Source organism: Hippopotamus amphibius, chromosome 1 (assembly GCF_030028045.1).
Source record: "Hippopotamus amphibius kiboko isolate mHipAmp2 chromosome 1, mHipAmp2.hap2, whole genome shotgun sequence".
NCBI classification, from domain to species: Eukaryota; Metazoa; Chordata; class Mammalia; order Artiodactyla; family Hippopotamidae; genus Hippopotamus; species Hippopotamus amphibius.
The window spans coordinates 228198429-228223392 of NC_080186.1; the positions used below are offsets into that span (position 1 = coordinate 228198429).

Sequence of the window (24964 nt, forward strand, 5' to 3'; positions counted from 1 at the left end):
ACCCCTCAGGAAAAAAAAAAAAAGGAGACGCATAATAAGTATTTAAAAGCCAAACGAACAAGAAGCTCTTGGAAAAACAATTTACCAGCCCAGCAGCCGTGAGACAACCAACTGCACAAACAATGTGACCCTTCTTCCTTCCCCTCCTGCCACCTGGGGTGACAACCGAAGGGCATGGTGCACAGTCTGGGGCGGCAGGGACCTTGGGAGCCCTGCTGAGGACGGATGGTGACAGAGCTGACTCCATTTCTCCTTGTTCGGGCAGGTGTCAGTTTGTTGATTTTGAAACTGAGTCCCTGGGAAAACACCTCGCTGTTCAAATTCTTCAAAACAACAACAAACCTGCACTTTTCACATGTTTTCTATGCTGACAAAAGAAGCCTCTCTTTCTTAAGCTCAGGCACATGGGGGAAAATACCCTAAGTTTATGACACTGTTTGCTAGAATCTCCTCTGAGGCCAGCCCTGACACCGCTCCTGCCCTGGCCTACTCTTGAGACACAAGAGTGAAGAGCCAGGTTGCAGGACAAGTGAAGACAAAGGCTCAGGGCTGAAGCCTTTGTCTAATTCCGTACTGATTGAGGTTGGGTCTGAGCAGAGGGGCTCGTCCCCAGGCAGCCAGGAGTCCTTCCTATGAGACAGCTTCAGGCCGGGTGGGTCTGTCCACTCAGGGCTGCCATCATGTAGGGACCTCTTGAATCAGGGGCCTCTCTTTAATAACATCTGAGGATTTTCTCCCCCTGGCTTCAAAACGATCACAAAAGGATATGTTGAGAACTGAATCAAAGAATAGAATCACACAAACACACACACACACACACACACACACACACACGCCCAGAGTCAGGAATAAATTACATGTGGACAAGTATATATACAAAAATTATGCACCAGGATTCCAATGTTAAGGCTCATTTCCCCCCTCTAAGGAACTTTTAAAATAAAATAAAAAGAAACAAGTAACAAAAATAAGTCCTTGGCCAGACAGCGTCCAGTTCCTGATATTCTTGAGATTTTCAGGTTCTGTTTCATTTGTGGTCCCTTGTGCCCCTGACTCCAGCCTCTGTGGTTGGCATTGCCCCTGATTCCAGTCTCTGTGGTTGGCATTGCCCCTGATTCCAGTCTCTGTGGTTGGCATTAGAAGCATCACTGCCTGGTCTCAAGGCTTTTACCCCCTTTAGGGAGCCCTGTCATCGTCTTGTCTTCATTTGCTAAAAGGGTGGCCTTTAAGCAGCTGTGTGCACAGTGTTAGCTGCTGCACAGAGCCCGGCAGCGGCCTGAGCTGGGACGGTGTGCTCCCCGCCAGCCTGGGCTGCTCTCTGGACCTCTCCTCCCTGCCCCACCACAGAGGGAGGGGTTTCCTGGCTCTCTGCATCCCACAGGAAGAGAACTACCTCCAGGCCAAGTGTTCCCAGAAAAACCCACCACCACAATGGAGAAGCCGTGAACGTCTCTTACTCATTTTGTCACACAAACATCCCACACTGGAATAGGCTGAGGTTTCACTCTTACTCCATTTTCTGACCATTGTTAAGGGCACATGACTAATGCTAGATGTATTAGTTTCTTAGGGCGGCCATAAGAAACCAGTCACAAACTGGGTGGTTATCTATTTAATAAGTAAAAACTTTTTGTCTCACAGTTCCGGAGGCCAGAAGTTCAAAGCTGACCTGTTGGCAGGTTCCTGTTTCCTCTGAAGGTGCTAGGGAAGGACCTGTTTCATGCCTCTCCTAGCTTCTCGGTAGCCTCAGCCGTTCCTTGGCTTATACGTGAGCACTCCAAACCTCTGTCCTCCCACGGTGCTCTCCCTGAGTCTACATCTTCTTCCCTCTGTGTGTGGCTGTTTCTGTATCCACATGTCCCCATTTTATAAGGACACCGGTCATATTGGATTGGGGCCCACCCTAAAGACCTCATTTTAACTTCATGAAATCCACAAGGACCCTATTTGCAAATTAAGTCACACCCTGAGGGTTAGGGGTTAGGACTTCAGCATATGTATTTTGGGGGACACAATGCAGCCAATACCAGTAGCCTACCTTGTTGTTTAAATAGTCCCAACTTACAAGAAAGACGACTCTCTTTTATTTTGTGCGCCAGCATATGCAATGTTCTGTTAACTAGAGCAGTACCTAGCTTCAGACATACGGCAAAGAGCGGCTGGGTAGGTTCAACAGTGGCCTTGGCCACTTCCCCCTGTGTGGGCCTGCTGACTCGCCTCTTCCAGTTTCTCTGAATGAAGTGGGAATCTGATGTGTACTTTCAGCTGAGGTTTCTCTTTTCTAAGTTCTCGAATGTTGGGACACATCTGAGCGGCTTCTCCTCATTGTAACAGCAGCTCTCTCCAGTTACAAAAATGTAACCTCATTAGAGATGGAAGGGTCGGAGGTGCTGGAAGATGTGTCAACACAGTTTTCATGGGTTTTCCAATAGGAATTCACACCCATTTGTACAGTTGTGCTATAAGGCCGAAAGCAACATGTAAGTGTTTCCAGACTCTGAGATGAAAAGTAATTGAACAAATCAATTGTTGGGGAATTTCCTTGGTGGTCCAGTGGTTAAGACTCTGCACTCCCAATGCAGGGGGCCCGGGTTTGATCCCTGGTCAGGGAACTAGATCCCGTATGCAGCAACTAAGAGCCTGCATGCCACAACTAAGAGCTCACATGCCACAGCTAAGACTCAGCGCAGCCAAGTAAATAAATAAATGAATAAAAAAATGAAACAGGTTTTTAAAAAATCACTTGTTGGGATTGAATTGTGATAGCATTTTCTTAATAAAATCAATGTTTGGGTTAATGAACATCTTGGGTTCTCCTAATTTTCTAGGCAATAATCATAACAAACCCACAATACAAGTCTTATCTTCCAGGGCTTACACATTGATGTGGTTAGACACCTTTCATTTCCATAGCACTCCTGCCCCAACAGATTCTCATATCAACCTCCTAAGGTAGGGCAACAGATAGGTTGAGAAAGTGAGAAAAACAATGAGGTTCAAATTGTGTGGGAATACCCCCAGGTAGTCTCTGGGGGCACCTGAGCTGGCTACTAGCTCCTTGCACAAACTGGTGGTTCACTAAACATGCTGATTTTATGTACAGGTTGGGCTAGTTTTCAGCGTCTTGTTTGAATGTTGTTTTTGATTTTTATTTTCCAGTTTTTCTAGTTGGGTAAGACTTGGAAAGATAAGTTGGATTAGAGGAGAGATTTCTCACCTATTACAAAGGCTTCCGTGGCAGGTAGGATTTAAAAGGGAAAAGCTTAGAACAGCCAGGTGATGGACATAGCCAAACCTTTGTTTTTGTGTAGAGCAGACAGAAGCCCTTCATGCAAAAGGGAGGGGGATGACTGGATAGCCTTTCTTTTTTTAACTTTTCCCCCAGTTGGAAAAATTTATATTTTTCTTTTACCAGCACTGTACAAAATTAAACAGTACAGAGAAAGTGAAGGTTTCTGCAGTCTCACCACTTCTCTACTCTGTTAGGCTCTGGCCACAATAATGATAGTTCAGGGTATTTCCTTCCAGACTTTTTAACACAAATACTGTAAAAGTCCACATCTACAGCTACGAGTAAAATCATTAACAGGGTCATCCCATTCTGATTTTTCTGTACCTGCTCTTTTTCCTCTTAGATTGCCCATATTTTTCCATAACAAACCATGAAGATATAACCTATTCTTTTTTAAAAAATCACATTTCATGTTTTAAAATAAAGCAATTCTTGCACTGATTCAAACCATACAGAAAGCTATAAAGTGAAAAGTAAAAGCCTTCTATCCTTTACCCCTAGTCCTTTTTTTCAAAGGTAATCACTGTAACTGCTCTCACAGTGTTCTGTATATCCTTCCAGAAAATATAATTACTATTTCTTATATGCACATACAGGAAACTTTTATTTTGTCTGCACCTTGCTTTGTTTATGTAATATATCTTGAGATTTTAAAGACTCTTGAGATATATATAGATATACCTCATTCTTTTTAACAGATGTGTAGTGTTCCATTGCATGTCTATACCGTTATTTAATTAATCAGTTCTCTATTAATGGACATTTAAATTGTTTTAAAATTTTGTACATACGTCTCTCATACAGAATAAAACATCAGTGCTCATTTCTCTACACTCTCATCAGCCCTGGGCATTAGCATTTTATTGATTGATTTATCTTTTTATAAAAACTGTTGCTGATTTGATATCTTTCTTTAACTTTTGTTTCTTTGAATATTATGGAATCTAACCCTATTTTCTGTGATTTGTTGCCCTGAATTGCCTGTTCATGACTTTTGCCTGGGCATTTATCGGAATATTTATCTTTTTCTTATTGATTTATAACAGGAGGATTCTCATATGAAAACATGCCTACAGAGCTCCAGTGATGGATCTAAGATCTTAAAAGGCAATTATGCTTTACATATTCATAATTCTCTAATAAACTCAGCAGAAACCAAGTTGAAGTTTACATCTGTTAAAGCAAATTCTTTTTCTAATAGAGTGTAAATCATGTAAGAAAAATAAAAGACATAGGAAGAAAGAACAGCTTGTTCTCCAGTGTCTCTTGCCATCTGAGCAGCACTTTTAGGGAGAGAGTGAACATGCCATGTTATCTATTTAACACGCATTCCTCATAAGCAACTCTTTGCTATTCTGTCTTCAGACAAACATACATAAAAGTAATAAAACAATCTAAGTGGTAGACTTGCACTCAGTCTGACTGATTCCCCCTCAGTCCAAATTACTGAAGTTTTCTTATAGTACTTAAAAACAAGCCCATTTACAGAGCCAGTGACATCATAACGATCAGAACTGCACTCATTTTCACTCCTTCACACATGTTCCTACTGGATGAGTGGCTTCCTTGTTTAAGTATGGAATTTGCTGATCATAAAGTGGATTTCATCCAGATACAAAATATGAAAAAATGAACTCATGGGAAATGACCCTTGAAAGGCACACCACCCTCAAGCCTTGAAAGGATTTTCTATTTCATCAACTGGAGATGAGCCATAATAATAAAACATACAATATTATACAAAGATTAGAAAATTAAGAGTTGCATACCTCATAATTCCTCCCCAGTCTCATTTTCCTAGCCTAACTCATTCTCAGCATTTACAGCTGGTCCACTTGGCCTTCCCCCAGGAATTGCACCCCTTGGTTTAGTTAAGGGTTTCTTCTCTGTGCTTCCAGAACGCTCTGCATGGCTCTCTCACTTGTTGTACAATTTTGAAATGACATGGGATGAGTCTCCTCCCCAATTTGATTGCCAGCTCTGCAGGTCAAGGACCACGCGCATCCTTGTGCACCTGCCAGCTCTTAGTCCCTGGCACTTGGTGGGTTCTAAGTAATTACTCGTTTTGCCGTGTTACTGTTAATATGTTGAACAATATGGAGAATAGTTTGCTCCCCATTTTTGTTCACCTGTGTGTGGCAAACACAGCTGATTGCCCGCCTAACAGCCATCACTGCCCCTTTCCCCTTTATCCTTGCTGGAGAAACCTTGATTTTGTTTGAAGTTTCACTCTCCACAAAGCTACATGCTTAGGAAATGACTCCTCTTTTCCGGCTGGCGGGGAGAGCATGCATGGTGACTGGTCCGGTCAATCTTTGCAGTCCCATTCCCCTGGCCTGCGGCCCAATTCCAGCCGATGAGGTCTGAGAGCAAGTCATCTGGGGGAGCTTCGGGAAAAGTCTTTTCTTATCGTATAGAAAGGCTCATGGGAGGAGACCACCTATTTTCACCAGTCATTGCTGTACTGCATGGGATATCTGGAACTGTTGCAGACATCTTGTCACACAAGGGGGGCATCCCCAACCTGCTAAAGACTTGCAGAGACATCTTCCATGGTGTGGTTGGGCTGGACTCACCTGCCTGCAGACCTTCACTGAGACATAATTAACCCCTGAAGACATCCTAACAGTACATCACTACATTGAATTGAAAACAAGGAAAAATCAAAGGGGAATTAGCAGTCCTGTATTGGGGGAAATGGAGTCAAAATGAAACGTTAAAAGGAATCAAGTTTTATTTTATGGTAGAGAAGCCCATGGGTAAATCCAGTTGCTGTTTTCAAGTTCATGGAGGGTTTTACAAATAGGATATCAAACAGTTATTTCCCATGACTTCTGAAGACCTAACTGAAAGAGAAAATTGAATTAAAGCAGGAAAGATTCTGGCTGGATTTAAGGGAGAATTTGCCTGAGGAATGATAAGATCCTGACAAGGGCCACTGAGGATGAGTCTGTGCCTTTAGGAAAGGGCAAGAATGGAAAACGTGAGTCTTTGAGCAGTTTATTATCCACCTATCTAAGGCAATGGGGATAACCAAACGACCACTTGACGTTTGTAATTTTATGCTAATCTAAAGAAGTTACTGAAATTTAAGCAGATATGGAATCAGCTACACATCTCCAAAAGTATCCATTAGGGTATAAGTTTGATTCGACAAAGCTGGAATTACCTGTTTCAGCACTGTGGGGCCAAAATGTCAGCGTGACATCCAGTTTATAAGTTACGTTGAACACACACTGCTTATCAAAGCTTTGTGATTAGTCACATGCTCCAGACAAGACCATTTCATGAGAAATGTAGCCTTGGGGAAGGTGGCTGATTATATTTCCAGGGTGTTTATTAGTAAGGCGGCTCCTAATCTGAATCCACTTTTCCACGGAAGAATGTAAAAATGAGCACTGGATTTGGTCACTTCCTATGACTATGTCAACACGCTGAAGAACACGCGGTATGCAGGTCACCAGGCCGCTGGGTGTGAGGCAGCCCGGCCCAGGGCCAGCCACTCCTGAGTCCAAGGCCTGGGTTAAAGCACGACGCAAACAAATGATATTTTTACTAACGATATGATTTACTAACTGTGAAATGACTGCATGGATCACAATGAACCTGGGACAATCACTACTTCTCCCCTTACAAACAATTTTATATACAAGCTACTATTTGCAAGACTCTCAGATTAACCCCAGAAGCTAATGTAAATACAACGAAGGCATATTAAAATCGGTTTTAAAAGGTTTGTTCTTGTTGATTTGATTACGTGCACATCACCACCTCGTTCTACTGAGATTGCCGTTGGGGTGTTTCTTTTCCTCCTAAACTTGGTTGGGTAAATTTCAGAATGCAGATTCTGTGTATTGAAAGTCATTCTTTCACAAATCAACAGCGCTCTTTCGATCATACAGGCCTGGTTCTGCGAAGACTTCTATGGAAACAACCTGTGCTGACACACACTGAGGGGAATGTGGGTCCCCTCTCAGCCCCCCTTCTCCTCTTCCTTTGCATGATTCTCTAACTCCTCTCCTCTCTTCTCCTTTCATCTTGTTTTTGAGAATCCCTACACATCCTGCCTAATTCTCTGCTGCACTGGGTCCTGTGCTCCCTGATGGCCCGGGGAGCCCTGGAAACAGCCTCTGGGCTTTGAAAGAAATTCCAGACTTCAGCTGAGGCAGCACCCAGCCCAGCTGGCTGCTGGGAGGAGCTCTGCAGGACGCTGCTGTCCTGTCCCTTTCCCCTGACACCTTCCCTTGCCCACCCACACTGCCATTGACAGTGGATGGAGGGAAGTCTGCACGTTTAGTTGGCGCCCGTTAGATCGTGCTGTTTGAGTCCTCAATCTTTCCCTTCTGTTCACGGGGTCAAACAACCCCTTACGCGGGATGCTGACACAGCCTTACATCTTGGCTTTGAAGTCACCCAGACCTGGGTACAAACCCTACTCTGAAATCAAATACCAGTGTGTATTTAATCCAGCAGTGTATTTAATCTCTAAGAACTTTGGTTTCCTATAAAAAGAGGGATAATGATACCTACTTCTAATGTTGTCAGGATTAAGCAAGGGCCATTTGAAAAGCACTTATTATTCAGTGTCATTATAGAGACGCAAAACCCCTTTTTACGGCAGTAAGAGACTTCTAAATACCTGTGCTCAAAATACAGGCAGTATTTGCTGCTTGTACTCCAGTCATTTCCTTTCAAAGGAAACCCCAGTCTCGGGCCTACGACCGCAGCAAAGCAGCTGCAGAGCCGAAGGACCAGACCGTGGGGGACAGAGGAGGACTGTTTTCCCCGAGATTGCGGTGGAGGCTACAGCAACATTGCAGTAGCACATGCCTTGCTGGGACACGGGGAAGGTTAATGAGATAACATCTAGGTGGAAAGTGCTGAGTGTGCTAAATATCACCATGTTCAATCACCCTGCTACTGGGGCAGGCGCGCCTTCGTCCGGATTATTCAAGGGCAGGCGGCTCTGAGAGCGAAGGTGGCAGATGAGATGTAATTTAGGCAAGTCAAGCACACCCTACCCCAGACACGCTTTCCGTGATGTTGGGAGCCACAAACAGGGAAAGGACTTCGGCCTCCTCGGCGCTCCAGTTCAACTGTTTAACTCTCTGGGTTTAGAATTATTTCCTGCCACGTTTCTGCAGAGCTTCCTCAAGGCCACTGACAACACAGCCACAGTGGACCTGCTCATCAGCCCTGTGACCTGGGGCCACACTTCTGAGCCTCCGTTTCCTCATCTGGAAAGTGGAGAAAATAATCCCCCTCTATTTCTCAGGGTCTGACACTACAAAGCCAAAGTGCTTTGAAAATTATAAAGGGATGCATAGTGACGTGAGCTACTAGATGCCACTTTCTATTCTTGTTTCTTATCTGACCACAGCTGATCTTAAGAAGTAAAGTTCTCTGACTCTACTCGCATGTTACCAACCATCATACATCACAAAGTCTAGCTGAATTTCCACAAGGCTGAATTACGCATTCAAAGCACTGAGAAAAGACAGTACTATTGGTTCTATTTCTTAGGACCAGCTTATCTATAACGTAGTGCTTGCAGTTTGCGGATCCACTAAGCCATGCTATTATATAGAAATAGTATTTGTTTTTATTTATGTAGTACCTGGAATTTTTAAAAACACTTCCATGTGTATCACCCTATGGTGTTTAATGTCTGTTTGTAGGTCTTTATCTCTCCCAGCTAAATTGTTTGGGATATCTGCGTTCCTCCTTACTGTTTTTCAGCACTTTGCCTCTGGAAGAGGCAGAAGCCTGGGGCTTCAAGGACTCAGGGCGTGACCCTGGGAGTCTTACTGGACGTGGCCTCGGTGGCATCAGTCATTAAGGAAATGAAGACAGCTCCAGGCTGCCCAGCCTGTCTCATGACCGGGACACAGACAGTCCTGCTCACAGGGAGACAAGCATCCCTCCATGACCCGCGGTCACCACACCAGTTTCAGGAAAGTCTCCCACGTTCCCAGAGTCTTGGCTGCTGCTTACTGACAAACCAGTCCCTCAATAATCTTATTGTATGTTTTCAAAATAATTCTCTGTAATGCCCCAAGAATGTCTGAACTTCTGTATGAACTTGCTAGTTTGCATATTTTTCAGCTTATTAGTGGGAACTCCAATAGACAAGGCCCATGACCTTGCCTTTCCATGGATCTCTCTGGCTGGGTGCAAGGGCACTCTCTCCTGCTGGTGAACTCACAGTGCCCTCCCTTCTCTTTCTGATTCCCCCTCACACTCACTCCAGTCTCTTTCTTCCGTCACCCTCTTCACAACCAACGTTAAGAAAAAAATAACTTTGCTTCAATGACAGGTTACACATTAGAGAATGCCACAAGATTCTGGTTCTGAATGTCCGTGAAGCAAGATTCTGAAAAAAAGAGAGTGGAGGTGGTGTTGCCTTTGATGACTTGTTGACCCTGACCCCATGCCACTGGGAAGGGAGCGTTCAGGTTTCAGGATGACTGCACAGGACCCCAGCTCTAGTACAGCCTGTCTTTCACAAACCCCTGAGACATCCCAGCCCAGCCAGGTGTGATGTGGCCCGGCCTGATCCTTCTGTGGAGATGCCAGAGAGAGCGGGAGTTAAGCCCTAATTGGAAAAGAGACCTCATATTGGAAAATTAAGGTTTTAAAAATGCCTTGAGTGGGCTTATCTGGGAGTATATTCAAGTGCATGGATTCATCAATTCAGGAGATACTGTTTTCTTATTTTGCTAGATGCAGCTAAAATCATAAAGAAGATAAATACCAAATTTCATAGCTATTGGACCAAGTACTTCCCAATACCTCCACCTAGGTTTTTGCTATGTGTAGCATGATGCATCGATCCACATATACAATTCTTCTCTGTGTATTTCCAGTTAGAGGTATCTGCCCCACAAATGAAATGACCTCAGAGTTAGGGACCTACACCAAGAGCAAAGGACCACAAGTAATTCTCAAATCTTTGCTTGTCATCCATTCATTTACATATTTCTTCACCTTTGTCTCAGGAAACCTTTACTTATAACCAATGTTGTGTACCGTACATGGTGTGTATGCTCTATTCAATGAGAAGATGTAGAGAGTCATTCTGGTCATCAAACAATTAAAAGTCATGGTAGGGCAGTGAGAAATGTCCCTCTCAATTTAAACATCATTGCAAGGAATTTCAGCGCAAATGTATTATTAAGAACCAAGTGACTCCTACAGAAAACGAGGCCTGGGAATGGAGAAAGACTAGCCGGAGTCGTCAGGCCACGCTCGGAGCGGAGCAAGAGCCTCGAGGGATGGAGAGGGAAGAATGTCAACTATGTTTTCACCTTTCTTCCCCAACAGAAGGCAGAGGGAAGCATGCTCTTCTTTCATGACTCCTGACTATCCCTAGTGGGAGGTTCAAGGCACAGGAAAGTGGCACAGACCCGGGGGGAGACATAGAAGGTGGAGGATGCACACATGCAGTCTCGTCACACCCCCCCAAAGTTAGAACCGACGCTAGCGTGGAAAGATGAGCCATTTCAACGATTAGCACCTGCTGCAGAAAATGCCTTCAGTAATTATGAGCTGAATGAATGAATGAATGAATGACCGAGATGATCCCCAGAAGTTCCCCAGACCCCACTTTTACAGGTGCCCTTGTAGCCTCCAGAAGAGAAGGCAGAACGTGTCCCCCAGGGCTTTGTAAATGACTAGATTCTTGTCAAGTGCTCCTTTCCTGCAGAATGGGATTATGCAGTGATTTTCAAAAATATGTACACCATTAACTTGTTTTTACTCCTTTGTTAGTACAAGCAAGTGCAATGATGAACCTCCTTGTACGCATGTTCTTGTGTACCTGGATGAGAATGTTCCTAGGGTAGGCGCCTAGATACAAGCTCAGCCTTTCTAGACACTGCCGAATTGTTTTCCAAAGCGCTTGTACCAATTTACACCCCCACAAGCAACAGAGAACAGTTCCTGTTTGTCTACATCCTTGCCAGAACTTGGTATCATGAATTTTACCAAGATAAAAAGGGTAAAATGACGTCTTATTGTTTCTCTTTGCATTTCCCTGATAACTATTGAAGTTCTCTGAAACTCCTATTAGATCTATTTAAGCCTCTTGGCTTCCTTTTCATCTCTTTGTCTCGCTCTCTCTCTCTCTTTTTTTTTTTTTTTTTTTTTTTGTCACTGGTGTGGTATGTGAGATCTCAGTTCCCTGACCAGGGACTGAACCTGGGCCCCCTGCAGTGGAAGCACAGAGTCTTAACCGCCGTATCTCCAGGGAAGTCCCTCTTTGTCTCCCTTTTCTATCTTATGAATAATTTCTTCCAGTTCACTTATTTTTTTAAAATGTGTCTACTTTTCCATTTAGCCAATCCATTGGCATTTTTAATTTCAATTATAATATTTTAAAAAATTCTTTTTGTTTTGCAAATTTGCAAGATCATTACTTTTAGTCTCTTTTTCCTTATATATTTAATCCCCTCTATTATTACTTTTTCCCAATTAGACATACACTTATTTTATTATGACTGATAATGATAATATCTAATGTCATTTGAGGTCTGAGTCTTCGATTTTGTTTTTTGGACATCCCCCATGGTGTCTTGATTGCTTGTGTGTTTTGTGAGTTTTGATGGTTAGGCCAGTTTCTCTGCTATTTAATCGTGGGAATTTTCTGAGGCCTGATTTAAAGGCGGGTTCCTCCAGAGAATATTGCTTTTATTTCTGCCATGTGCCTGGAATCAATTAAAACCTAAAACCACTTTAAAATAAAGTTTTCAACTTGAGGTTTTTCTAGTCCTCACAGATAATGTAAATTTTGGACCACAAAGCCCTGTGCAGGTTTGCTTGTGGTTATGAATTTGGGGGAGAGAATCTTGCCCCCTCCACCCAGCACAACAGTCAAGATAAGCAAGTTTCCTTGCTACCTCCATCTGTGGGGTGGGCTTGTATCTGTGGATAGTTCACCCTTGTACTGAAGGTGTTGCCCACTGGGATCGGAGCTTTACACGCAAGATCTCCTGTTAGAATGTGTCTTGGTTGGGCCTTGGGCTTGGTCACCTGCCAACTTGACCCCTTGCCACCATTAACACCTTAGGTTAAAGCCAGCAGGGCTCTACTGATGCCTCCATAGAGAAGGCTAAATTCAGAGTGCTCTTAACTTTCAGGACTCCTGCTTTCACTTTATTTGCCTCTGAATATTTCTTACTCTCTTACGAGCTCAGTGATGCATTTGAATATATTGTTTTATTTAAAAAAATTTTTTGGCTGTGCCACACGGCATGTGGGATCCTAGTTCCCCCACCAGGGATTGAACTTGCACCCCTTGTATTGGAAGCGTGGAGTCTTAACCAGTGGACCACCAGGAAAGTCTGTAAAAAATTGTTTTAATTATGATATTTTATTCCACATTTTTAGTTGTTTTTAGCGGAGGGATATTCAATTTGCCATAGTGAAGTAAACGAGAGTTCTATTACATAATTTATTGTAATTTTCTGCATGTCTGTAGTATTTTATATTTAAAAGAATAGCATATCTGAGAAAAACTCTTGGAAGGAAATAGGCCAAACAAGTGTTAAGTAAAGATGGCGAGATTATTGGCGAGTGCACCCTCTCCCTATTTTTCTGTACCAGCATCCCCCCACCCCTGCCAGTTAAAGTTGGTAACCAGATGAAAGTCTTTAGGATCACATCTTAAATAGCAGTTTCTTTCCATAAACTGAATTGTCAAGGAATTCTTAGCTTATTTTAATCCAGTAGATTCATAGAGCAAGTATACCCTTCTCCTGAAAAGATCCAAGAAGTGGGTAACACTGACTATTAGCAGCAAAACCACTACCCGATTTTAAAATACCTAAAATGATCTTGTCTAGAACTTGTTCTGAAAGAGCTGGATACATATTTTCCCCTTAAAAAACAGTAAGGGATGTTGCCAGTAAAAACATCTTAGGAAAATTAAACTTTAATCCTTCCTCATTAAATAGCATAATTCTTTAAAATCTCTTCTTGAATTTTGTAACTATTAAAAAGTGGCTTGAGAGTGTTTTTTAAGTAAATACTTCAATTTCATGTAGCGTTGATAATACTACCTCAGTCTCCTGAATATTTGGGAACTGGCAAACTTGATGGTACCCAAAATTATCAACACATTCAGAAAAAACCACCCAGTGAGGAAGGGTTTCAGGTACTTGTCTGTGCCCCCTCTGACCTCCTTATTACCCTACACTCACCAACAGCAGGTCATCCAATCCTCAAACTGTTGCCAACACGGTAGGCGAAAATGGTATCTCATTGTGGTTCTTTTACCCCTTTTGACAGCAGCACAATATTTCATTGCATGAAAGTAAAATAATCTGTTTTTATTTAAATGACTTCTCCACTGATAATGTTTTAGATTTCTTCCAATTTTTTGTTATTATAAACAGTGCTGCAGTCAACTTTTTGGGTACAAACATGCTTATACAATTGTTCTTTCACACTCTTAGGATAAATTGCTACTTGTTGCCAGACTGCCTTACTTTTTTGGTGGGGTAGGCACAAGTTCTTGCTGTAGATAAAAGTTCTTTAAAAAGTCTAAATTCCTAGATTAAATTTCTAAAACTAAAAATATTTTCATTTCTATTTAAAAATTTTAATTTTATTACTTGTCAATTAAAGTCTTCCTGCCTACCATTATCTGCAGATGTACCTTGCTTTTAGAAAAAAAATGTAAATACAGTAGTGCAAACTTACAAAACAAATAAGTTAGGATAAGTGACTATTTGCATTACAAAATTATTTGTTTTACAAACTGGTACCGATTTAAACTGAAAGCACCCTGAGAACATTTGAAATATGACCAAATTTACAAAAATTCAATTTACATCCAATATATGAAGACTATATCAAGCACACAAAGTGAGGTAAACTTATTTGAACATGATTTCATGCATCTGAGGAGGGTGATTAAATATGTGGCTGCTTTTTTGAGAGGCAAATTGTGTACAGTGCAAGAAACCCATGAAGGATTAACAAAACTGTAAATACCTGATATTTTTTTCTCTAAAACTCTTGGGTTTCTTTTTTCTTTTCTTTTTCTTTCTTTCTTTATGTCTTTCTTTCCTTCTTTCTTTTTTTTAAGACTGTGCTTCAAAAGCAGAAAGAATATCCATCTTCCCTCCCCTGCTTTTCAGGCTTCCCGCTGCACGCCAGCCAACAGAGAGGCATATGGCATGTAACAGGCATAGTCAACCTCCCCCCAGCATATTTGCAGAACCAACAGTACATATTGAACTAAACCACACCTCATGTGAAAGACTTTTAATCATCCTTTACTCTTTGGTGGCGGAGAATGGTGGTAGTGGAGGTGGAGGGAGGGAGAGCTGCTTGTTGGCCAGACAGCTGAGGGGAATGGAAACATATCATTACCGAGGGGGGCGGTGGCCTTCTTATTCATTGGCTCTAATTCCCTCGCCAGACAAATGAAATGACAACGCTGTAGGGCTTAGAAAAATTGGGGCAACTCTGGGGCAGTAGGTGGCCGAGAATGTATTAATGACAGCTTGCCTGGGCCTTTGCGTGGCAGATAAAACACACAGATACACACTCTGCGCATTTAACCAGCTCCAGTCCTAACAGACTTTCCCAATCTTTTGTCCCAATCACTCATCCTTTTAAGCTGATTCAGAAAAATGCATATACCATGTAAAACACTTTTGTTTTTGTAAGAAGACTCTAACATAGAAGTTTGAGGGGGGAGTTTGGCATTCTTCCCGCACATTCAGGAATCCCTGCCCACACTCTGACCGTAATTAGCCTACGGCCTTCAGAATGCAGGCCCACGAGCAAGGAGGCAGGCATAGGCCAGGCCCCCTTGGCCTTTCCCTCTTTCCCTTCCTCACTTCCGCCCCTCTTCTCCCATTGGCAGTCCAGCTGTAGGCCACACTTCCCAGGTGCCCACTGGTCACCACACAAGGTGCTGCACCCAGGAGCTTGCTTGACAATTTCAGAGTTTATGGCCTCTGGACTAGAAAAAGATTGACCCATTTTATTTTATGAGGTCAGTGGGAAATTAAAGCAATTAGTGGGAAAAGAACTAGACTGGGTGTCAGAAGACCTGGCTTTACTTCCAGCTGGGCAACTATTTAGCCATGTGACCTTGAGCAAGAAACTTAACCCTAGTTTTTTCAGCTGAAAAATGAGGTTTGAATGAAGTGACCTGAGGAGTAAAACTGAGCCAAGTGATCCACTCTGTATGTATGTGGGTGGCTGTGCCTATGCAGCTGTGTGTGTATATGTGCAAAGCATGAAAAGATCAATCCAGGAAGAAATGGACTGAAGCAACCACAGCGCAAGTGCTCAGAAGTGAAAGGGAGCAGCTGGAATGGTGAGGAGGTGTGTCAGAGGGGAGGAAGTGCTTTCCCATTGGCACTGTAAAGCAAATTACCCTAAAACTTAGTGGTGCAAACCCAAAACCAGTTTGTTTAAAATAGTCTTTTTTAGTGATTTTGTGGGTTATGGGTTCAGGAAGGTCTTGGCTGCTTTGTTGTCACACGACTTTTCTCAAGAGGTTGCAGTCAGATGTTGGTGGGGACTGCAGCCATCTGAAGGCTGCACTGGGCTGTGTGTTGACACATCTGGGAACACCCAAGCTGGCCTGTCCACATAGCTGGCAGCGGATGCCAGCTGGTGCTGGAAGCTCAGCGGGGCTGTGACCAGGCCTTTCCAGCACGGCTTTTGTAGGGGAGACAGCCTCTACATGGTGGCAGTCCTCCCCGCCGAGCAAGCGTCCCAGGTGAAGAAAGCAGCAGTGGCATGGCCTTTTCAGACTCGGCCTGAGAAGTCACACTGCGACATTTCTACCATACTTCATTGCTCAAAGCCGTCACCAGCCCCTCCGGGTTCAGAGGAGGGTGTGGGGGACTCTTGCTGTTTTTTTTTTTTTTTAAGCTCTTTATTGGAATATAATTGCTTTCCACCGTTGTGCCAGTTTTTGCTGTACACCAAAGTGAATCAGCTGTATTTATACATATATCCCCATATCCCCTCCCTCCCGCGACTCCTTCCCACCTTCCTATCCCGGCCCTCTAAGGCATCACCCATAGGTCATCACCCATCATCGAGCTGATCTCCCTGTGTTATGCAGCAGCTTTCCACTAGCTATCTGTTTTGCATTTGGTAGGGACTCTTGCTCTTGAGGAGGGGATGCTAAGAATGTTGGGGTCAAGTTGTAAAAGTGCCTGTCAGACAAGAATGCTCTGACTTTTCTCAGTATCTTTGAAATAAATGTCTTGATAATGTATATAATGTAATCAGCTTTCTGAGATAAGAGGCTTCTTAACTAATCTGGTTTGCTGAGTACTCATGAAGTGAATGTACTTAAAGAAGCACTGCACTTGACAAGGAAATTATATAGCTCCAAATCTGAGATAACTTTAACCTCCACAGCTGTTTGATGCGAATAAAGTCAGCTCCATAACTCCTCAGTGTGGGGAAAAGGCAAAAAGCTGTGAACAATCAAACAACCAGACTTTTTATTATTTCTAGACTGATTTGGATGCTTCAGAAACAGGCCTCTGCTCCTGGGAAGCTGACAGCTCACTATGAATACGGGAGAGTGATGCTATGAAACAGACGGGAAAGAGACCAGTTCACCAGGAGTGCCTGCAAGCAGGCCATGATCAAGGGAAAACACCCCAGAATTCATCTCAGGAAAAATGTGCGCTACCTCGACTCGAGCTCTTCTGATGCTGGTGACTGAGAGCAAACACACTTCGCGCGCTCTTCCTTGGTCTAATTTCAATGATTATTCCTTCCCATCTTGCACAGCTGCCATCAGACTGATTTTAGTTCCTGGGGATTAAACAGTTCTGAAGGTTATCACTCCCCTTCAGCGGAGCATATCTTCAAACACCTTCCTGGATAATTACCATGACCCAGTGATTGGGCAATCACTAGAGTGATTTCAAACACACACACACACACACACACACACACACACACACACACACACACTTCTCCAGCGTGTTCCTTTGTGTTTGTTTTGTTTTTGCATTTTCAAAGCCCAGCGGTTTGTGAGAGACAGTAGAAGGACAAAATAAAAAGACATATGGTAGTACTTAAATTATTCCCCCAAAGGGAAAGTGTCCAATATGAAATTACTCAGTCTTTCTACTATTCTGGGGTAGGGAGGGAGGCATTTCAACCAAGAAAATCATAGAATACCCACAATACCCAGAGGAGAACTGAATTATATTATCAGCTTCCAAATACAGTCAGCAATATTTCACCAGAAAAGCTGCTTTGCAAAAATTAAACCTCTAATGTTTACACTGGGAAATACCTCCAGTCCTTCTCTGCCATCTTCCCCAGTCCCCTGTGCGCACACACACAGACACACACACACAGACACACACACACAGGATCCTCTTTGTTTGGTTCACCTCTTTTATCCTAACATGCACGTAGGTGATTCTGTAGTGAGGTGCCCAAGTGCCTCCAAAAGGAAAGATTACACAAAGTAGAATTTCATCTCTTATTTTTCAAAATGTTCTAAAAACCCATAGACTCATCTGATATAAGCGATGGAAAATGACAGGCAGAAGGAAATCAGTGAGACAATTCCCTGAGATCTTTTTTCATTCAAATTGATAACTAGAGGAGGAGGCGGAGGTTGGGTTTCAGCTTCCTGCTCTTTTACTTAGTTTATGCAACTTCAATCCATTCAACCCAGGCTTAGGCATATTGCATAAAGGTTTTATGAAATGAGATAAACTTTGAGAAATATTTTTAAATTTAAATTTTAAAAACAGGTGATGCATTCACGGTTCAATATGAAAACACTATAAAATGTATATGTTGAGAGGTCTGCCCCCATCTACTCCAGTACCTCCCCACCCCACCCCCACTCCTTATAAGTAAGTATATTGTTAGTTTCTTGTGTATCTTCCCCGTGTTTGGGCTAATACAAACAAACACAAACACATCCATATTTTCCTCCCTTTTCCATTTCTTTTTGAGAAGGAATTTAAGAGACACAGAACTGGTCTTGTTTGTGCTAGTGGTGGGAATACACAAGCAGAGAAAGCAAAATGGGATATCAGAAGCTTATAAGAATGGAAATTTCTCAGTTATTTAGATTCCCCAAATCACTTTCTTTGACCTTGGTTCTTTGATTAAATCTATTCTTTGGGCCTCTTAATTCTACGAAACTACAAAATCTTTATTGTTTACATAATCAAAATTTTAGATAATTTATATAGCTCATCTCTTGCTTAATAACAAAAACATGTATACGGCACCTCCTTAAGAAAAGAACAAAAAGTGCAGTAGCAAGTGAGTGCAGGGTTCCTTTACCCAGAGGTCTGACCATGGACGTTCAGTGGGAAGGCTGACCATGGCCTAAGGGAAGAACATTCATTCCGACCTGGAAGCTTTCCTTTGTCTTACATGTACCCATGCATAGAGAAAACAAGGGCCTTAGAACATCTCACTTTTCTGATGCTTGGCAGTCTAAAGTAGATCCAATTGGTAGATTCGCAGGAATGTGCATGTAACCAGATAATTGATGCTGGGCATTGTGTGGGACTGTGCCAGACTCCAAAAACAATTAAATCATTTTAAACTCAAATTTTGGAAATGAACAGACAACAATGACAACAACCTACCTTTGGAACAAGTTGAAACACAATAATGATGTAATTTGTTGTCAGTTTTTTGGTGTGTAGTATTGTATTATATGCCAGATGAATAAAAGACAAACTAAATTGTGAATGACATATAGAATAAATGATTGCAGGGGTCATATTGTAACAACTGCTTTCCATGGTCAATGCTTTCCTGAAGAGTTATATAACAGATGAGTTTGGGAAATCAAATTAAGTTTGGTTAAATGTTTAAAGACATCCTTAAAGATGACTCATTTGTTTTGATTTTTTATTTAAAGTGAAACATATACAAACATTTTAAGATATCTAAACAGGACAAAAAGTATGCAATAAAACAAATCTCCCTCCTATCCCATCCCTATTTTTGCCTATTCCTTAGACACAACCAACATACCACTTTCTTATGTTTCCCACAGAAATATTCTGCATATTGTAATATGTAAATATCTCTCTTTTTAAAACACACATAAGAGTGTGTTGCAAACCTCTTCTTCATTTGGCTTCATCTCTGTCAGCACATGCACACCTATACCTACGTGGCTGAATGTCCCACTGAAAGGAAGGACCCCAGGTTATTCAGCCAGGCCCCCAGTGAGTGACGACTCTTCTCTGATGTGAATGAGAATCTTGGTAGAGTAAAATGAAATCACCTTCTCATGATCTCTTTTCATAAATGTATTTGTTACACACTGAGGGTTGTCTCCTCTCCCTTTCTGGCATCTGGAAACCCATTCATTCCCCTCTCAGCAGTCACCATCGTGTGCTGCCTGATGTCCAGGGTCTGAAAATCGCTCTTTTACACATTTTTAGTTTTTTCATTGTTTCAGGCAGGAGGATAAATCCAATCCCTGTTATTCCATCTTGGCCAGAAGCAGAAGTGTCATATTTTTAAAACACTGAAGTGTTTCCTAAACTTGGATGTACACAATCATCTGAGCAACTCGCTAAAAATGAAGATTCCTGGGCTCTCACCCAGAAATTCTGATTCAGCAAGGCTGCCTGGGAATCTATATTTCTAACCAGCGGCTCAAGTAATGTTGCTGAACCCCTGCCATGGACCAGCCCAGTTGTCTGGGAACCACTGGCTTCAAGGATGATTGTATTTATTTGTCAGTTATTCTCAAGTGTTACCACCATATGGACAGTTTGTTTTTCAGAAGAAAAAAATAGAAATAAATGGTGAGATGAATGTCTTGCCAGACTTTGAATGACTGAGTTTTTGGAAACACACTGTCACCTCTGAAGAGTGTCTGGAGAAGCCAGGGTTCTGTTCCAAAGGGACAGCTCTGCTCAGCATGTGACAAAACAGACCCAATCAGCTTGAAGGCAGGTTGGGAGTCGAGGTGGAAGGGGCGCATTGACTTGTCTGCACAGAAAGGGCACAAATCCCAGTAGCTTCAGCTTAGTTAAACTCATTTTGGAAAATATTTTTGGCTTGTGTGGTTTTATGCTTTTAGAGTTCCATTTTTAAGCACTGGGCCTGTCCAAACCCACTGAAGCGGAGCTGAAGCATCCAAGGAAGATGCTGAGTTTCACACCGATCTCTGCTGAGTCTGTAAAAATTTCTCAGATTTGTCCAAACTGCTTTGTTGAGAAACCAAAACAAAAATCACTAATCCCAGTGGGGTTTGTAGGATCCTGTGGTTTTCATCCAAAACCACGGCAAAAGCAGAGGTCGGTCATGTGACTTACAAGCCTGACTTACAATCCTAATGGTTTAATTATGAACCTTGAAAGAAATCCATAAGCTTCCGTCTTAAAATATACTCCCAAGAGAAAAACCAAAAGAAAAAAGAAAAAAAGAAAAAGAAAATCTTCTTAGTGTTGGCCTGGAAGCATAGACTAAGGAAACATGTCCAAACCAAACCAAATGTTGTCAGGGCTCGCTACATTTTAAATCCAAAGCTGAATTTTATTCCATTGGGGTGGCATTGTTTATTGACACTGTCTGTGGCAACTGGATTGTCTAGAAAAGTTCAGGAGAGCTGGAGGCCCTCTCTTGTTTGTGCATGAACAGAACTGGCCCACTGTTCAATAAACAAAATGAGTTCAACAACATAAATGATGAGGTTTTATTTTGCCATATCTTCCTTCCCCTGGGATATGTAGACAACAAATTATCATATTACTTATACTTTCTTATTCTTTACTATAAAATCTCACTCATTAAATGTCAGATCCCTTTATAACAAAGATTCGAATTCTAGGATACACAAGAATAACCTGGAGAATTTGTGACATCTGTATATTCTTGTTATCTATCACATTGGAATGTGACAAACTATCCCAAAACATAGAGGCGTAAAGCCACAAGTGTTATATTATATTTCATGATTTTGTGGGTCAGGAATTCTGGCAAGGCTCAGCTGGGCGATTCTTCTGCTCAATATGATCATCTGGGCTTACCCATTGGTTTTTAGCTGGTGGCTGGTCTCACCTGGAGGGTCCAAGACAGCTTCACCCTCATGCCTGGCAAGTTGGAGAGGATGACTGTAAAGCTGGTTCAGCTGGGCTCTTCTAGCTCTCCAGGTAGCCGTAGGGTCTCTCCACGTGGTCCAGGGCTCCCAGAGACCAAGGCTAGGCCTGGACCCAGCAGAGCATCACCTCACTGTTCACAGCAGCCATGGGCAGAGTTCAAGGGGAGGAGAAACAGACCCCACCTCTCAATGGGAGAAATGTCAAAGAATTTGTGGCCATCTTTTATCACAACAATGCAAATGCCAGCATTCTACTCCCAGAAATTCTGATTTAGTAGGTGTGTGGTGGGGTCCAAGATTCTGCATTTTAGAAAACATCCAATGAGATTCTTGTGCAAAGGATCCTCACAGCACATGATGAAAAACACCACTTTACAAGATGTGATAGAAAGTGTGCTTATAATGAATCTGTCTGTCAATCAATTAAACCTCAACTAATTATATGGTGTGTGCTCAGAATCACGTTAGGTACTTTGAAGAATAGAAAAGGAATATAATGAAGGCATCCCAGCCCTGAAGGTGCTCACACTCCCTGAAGCCAGGATTCCCCATGGGAGAGGGCCAGGTAGGGGGAAGGGTAGGACAACGTGGCACACTGCCAAGGTGGCTGAAGCAAGCACCTGGAGCAGAGCCATACGAATCAGACTAAAAAGTGTGTTGGAATGAGTAGGTGGCTGGAATAAATTACGGGGGAAAGGGAGCCTTCTCTGCAAAGTTTCCAGAGAGAAAAGGGGATGGGGCAGAGCAAGGAAGCAGGGGGCAGGATAGCTCCCGAGCACAGTTTTCAAAGTGGGATGCTTTTTCCAAGGCTTTTGACAGGATCACGTCCCCTTATCTTTTTTTTTTTTTAAGATTTTTTATTGATGTGGACCATTTTTAAAGTCTTTATTGAATTTGTTACAATATTGCTTCTATTTTATGTTTTTGGTTTTTTGGCTGCAAGGCATGTGGGATCTTAGGGCCCCAACGAGGGATCAAACCCACACCCCGTGCGCTGAGAGGCAAAGTCTTAACCACTGGACCACCAGGGAAGTCCCTCCCCTCATCTTTTATTCCTCCCCAATCCTGACTTTCTTTCTGGTCCTATTTGCCCGTGTTGTTCCTATCCCAGCAAGCCAAGCAGCTCAGCTCCAGGATGGGACAGCCAGTCTTTCCAGTAACAATGTGGACTTTCAGGGCAGGCTTCTGACTCACCCTGTATATGGCTTCAGCGACCAAATCATCTCTGGATCACACTCCCAAAGCAGATTCTGCATGTGAGTGTCTGCACGTGTATGCGTGTGTGTGTGCGTGTAAGGGGGTGACTCCTGGAGGAGACATAAGGTTGGGAGACGCTCAAAAGCTGGGTCAAGCTATGAAGAATGTTACTGAGCGTCTGAGCACATTGCTGAAGATAATAGAGAAAGATGATCTGTAATCTAGAGAGATACACGGGACGAGAGATAAGCGTGGAATGAACTCGGAGGCTGCGGACCAGAAGAACGGGTTGGGAGGGGTGCTGGAACAGAAGGATCCAGAGGCCATCTGTAAACAAGGGTACGTGAAAGATGCCCCAGGGGGTGAAGGCTGGCTACCCAAATATGTCTTATTTGGCCTGATGGAAAACAATCCCTTCTTATCTGAGCGGAGGCTGCTGTCAGTGCTAAATCTAAGTGTTGAAGAGTCAGGACTGAAAGCCGGCACCCGCAGCAGCCAGGGAAGGCTGAGAGCAGGCTGGGCAGCCATGGTCCTACAGCACAGGGTGCTCCCTGGGCCAGGGGTGCTCGCAGACAGGCAGCCCAGGGAGACACAGATCTCTAGGAACAGGGCCAGGGAGACACAGATCTCTAGGAACAGGGCCAGGGAGACAGGCCTGGATCACACTGTTCTGTATTCCCAGCCATAGGCAGGGCAAGAAGCAATCACAACTCAGTCCAGGGCCTCTGGGTCCATCCTCAGGACAGGATGGGAAGGAAACACTAGGCCTCTGTGCCAGTTAGGCAAAGGTGGCCCTCAGGCAAGCAGCTGATGCCCCTATGAGCCCGAAGGGCCCCCTCCTCCAGGCAGACACAGGTCTCACCCCCACCGCAGGCTTAGGGAGCATAGTGCAGTCTGGAATAGCCCCTCTGACCCCTCAGCAGGGCCTCTGTGCAGGGCAGAAGGTACACAACCATACAAGGTGACCCTGGCGTGGAGGCAGGGACGAGGCCCGATTTTTGTCCTGGATGTTTGAGTGTACCGGCCAGATCTTGATGTTTTTACCATAAGTCAGCAAAGGTTTGGGTTTCTCTGTACCTCATCAGACACAGGGGTAAATTAGTCACGGCCAGAAGGATACAAAACCTTAACACTGGGCGAGTTTGGAAAACTGGGAGCAAGTGTGTAGGTCCAGGGCACCTGGTGCCTAAGCATTGTCATGCCAGCCCGTCCAGTAAGCGTCTGGCTCGAGCAGGGTACGAGCTGAGAAAGGCTCCTGGAGGCACCACTGCCAAAAACATTGTTCGGGTTGAATGCTAAGCCATGTCCCACGCCCTGGCAACTGGAGGACGAAAGCGTCTGCTGTGTTCCTTTTAAGATTAGGAAAATACCGCCTCATTGTGGAGTTATTTCTGAAGATTTCAGGACACTTGCATCCAAAAACGACAGTGCTCTATACACCTTGCCACTCCAGGGCAGGCTGATGCTCCAACCAGTGAGCTTTTTTTTTTGCTCGTCAAATAAAGCCCTTAAAATACCTCTACTTCCTAATTCATCACCCACCCATTTCCTTATCTGTCGATTCCAGCTTTCCCAGTGAGTGTGTTGGTTCTGGCCAGAGGCTCTTGACCTGATTTCTCTTTCAGTCGGTCTGACCACTTAGGTCTGACTCGGGCTAATCTTTTGTTCAATATTTCTTGAATGCTTGAGGTGTGCCAGGCACTGTGCTCGGGGAAAGCAGAGGCAATTACGACATGGTCCCTCCCCTCAAGGAATTTGTAGCATAAGCAGGGACAGACAGGTGGACAATGGCTGCCTACCCAGCGCCCATTTCCTCCTTCTTCCTAGCAGAAACCTAACACTATTCAGAATCCTCCTTTCACTCATTCCCTCACATACACACACACACACACACACACACACACTTGCTTTGGGGGTAGGGTGCAGGGAGTGTGAAGCCAAGAACAGAATGAGTCAGAAGCTGAGTTTAGGGGAAGGGAGAAGGGCCTGCCCTGAAAGTCCACGTTGTTACTGGGAGGTCTGGCTGCCCCGTCCTGGAACTGAGTTGCATGTCCTGCCGGGACAGGAGCAACACAGGCCACTCACACTGGAAAGAAAGCCAGTGCATAGTTGTGGTTCATTCATGTTCTTAAACATTATATTGTGGGACTATACACAGCTTATACATTCATATAGTCAAGGGACATCAGGGTTATTTCTAGTCTCTTAAAACTGTGTTTCTTTGAACGGAGTTGTTTGATGTTTGTTATTATAAACAACGCTGTTATAAACATTCCTCAGCAGGTCTCTGGGCACCCATGTGAAAGTTCACATTTAAAGGATAGTACCAAATTGTCTTCCCCATGATGGTATCTAGCGGCATTTCCATCAGCAGTGTGTAAGAG

At 43.4% G+C, this 24964-nt stretch overlaps 1 non-coding gene across 1 annotated transcript; it reads left to right on the plus strand.

Annotated features, from left to right (window-relative positions):
• Positions 1-2539: 2539 nt before the first annotated feature.
• TRNAG-CCC (transfer RNA glycine (anticodon CCC)) lies at positions 2540-2612 on the plus strand. The gene has a single exon. It is a non-coding gene; the product is annotated as a tRNA-Gly (tRNA).
• Positions 2613-24964: the final 22352 nt, after the last annotated feature.